At 36.5% G+C, this 1,541-nt stretch overlaps 1 non-coding gene across 1 annotated transcript; it reads left to right on the top strand.

The window, feature by feature from the left end:
- On the top strand, positions 1–108 carry LOC130984433 (small nucleolar RNA R71). The gene has a single exon (XR_009088371.1). It is a non-coding gene; the product is annotated as a small nucleolar RNA R71 (small nucleolar RNA).
- The last annotated feature ends 1,433 nt before the right edge of the window (positions 109–1,541 follow it).

The following is a 1,541-nucleotide window of genomic DNA, read 5'->3' as shown; positions in this document are numbered from 1 at the left end:
AAGCATGTCTGAGGGACACTTTCTGATTAATTGTTTGTATCTTTCCCAAGCTTCATAGAGGGATTCTCCATCCTTCTGTCTGAAGGTTTGGACTTCCACTCTAAGCTTACTCAATTTTTGAGGTGGAAAGAACTTTGCCAAGAAGGCATTGACTAGCTTTTCCCAAGAGTCCAAGCTTTCTTTAGGTTGTGAGTCCAACCATATTCTAGCTCTGTCTCTTACAGCAAAAGGGAATAGCATCAGTCTGTAGACCTCAGGGTCAACCCCATTAGTCTTGACTGTGTCACAGATTTGCAAGAACTCAGCTAAAAACTGATGAGGATCTTCCAATAGAAGTCCATGGAACTTGCAATTCTGTTGCATTAGAGAAACTAACTGAGGCTTAAGCTCAAAGTTGTTTGCTCTAATGGCAGGGATAGAGATGCTTCTCCCATAGAAGTCGGGAGTAGGTGCAGTAAAGTCACCCAGCACCTTCCTTGCATTGTTGGCATTGTTGTTGTTTTCGGCTGCCATGTCTTCTTCTTCTTTGAAGAATTCGGTTAGGTCCTCTACAGAGAGTTGTGCCTTAGCTTCTCTTAGCTTTCGCTTCAAGGTCCTTTCAGGTTCAGGGTCAGCTTCAACAAGAATGCCTTTGTCTCTGCTTCTGCTCATATGAAAGAGAAGAGAACAAGAAAATGTGGAATCCTCTATGTCACAGTATAGAGATTCCTTGAGGTGTCAGAGGAAAAGAAAAATAGAAGAAAGAAGAAGGAGAAAAATTCGAACTTTAATTAGATGGAGTTCGAATTGTGCATTAAGAAGGAGTGATACTCCATAAATAGAAGGATGTGAGAAGGAGGGAAGAGAATTTTCGAAAATTAAGTTAAAAAGTTTGAAAACATTTTGAAAAACACTACTTGATTTTCGAAAATAAGAGTGGGAAAGTAATCAAGTGATTTTTGAAAAAGATTTTGAAATTAGAAATAAAAAAGATTTGATTGAAAACTAATTTGAAAAAGATGTGATTAAAAAGATATGATTGAAAAGTTATAGTTTTAAAAAGATATGATTGAAAAGATATGATTTGAAAACAATTTTAAAAAGATTTGATTTTAAAAATTAATGACTTGCCTAACAAGAAAAGATATGATTCAAACATTAAACCTTTCTCAACAGAAAAGGCAACATACTTGAGATGTTCAATCAAATCATTAATTGTTAGTAAGTATCTTTGAAAAAGGAAAGAAATTGATTTTGAAAACATTTGATTGAAAAGATATGATTTAAAAAAAAGATTTGATTTTGAAAAACTTTGAAAACTTGAAAAAAAATTGATTTTGAAAACAAAATCTTCCCCCTTGTGCCATCCTGGCGTTAAACGCCCAGAATGGTATCCATTCTGGCGTTTAACGCCCAAAATGCTACCTTTTTGGGCGTTAAACGCCCAACCAGGTACCCTGGCTGGCGTTTAAACGCCAGTCTGTCCTTCTTCACTGGGCGTTTTGAACGCCCAGCTTTTTCTGTGTAATTCCTCTGCTGCATGTTCTGAATCTTCAGTTCCC

The sequence above is a fragment of the Arachis stenosperma genome, chromosome 5 (assembly GCF_014773155.1).
Source record: "Arachis stenosperma cultivar V10309 chromosome 5, arast.V10309.gnm1.PFL2, whole genome shotgun sequence".
Taxonomy (NCBI): Eukaryota; Viridiplantae; Streptophyta; class Magnoliopsida; order Fabales; family Fabaceae; genus Arachis; species Arachis stenosperma.
The sequence above is the reverse complement of the archived record's forward strand: the minus strand, read 5'-3'. Positions and strand labels throughout refer to the sequence as shown.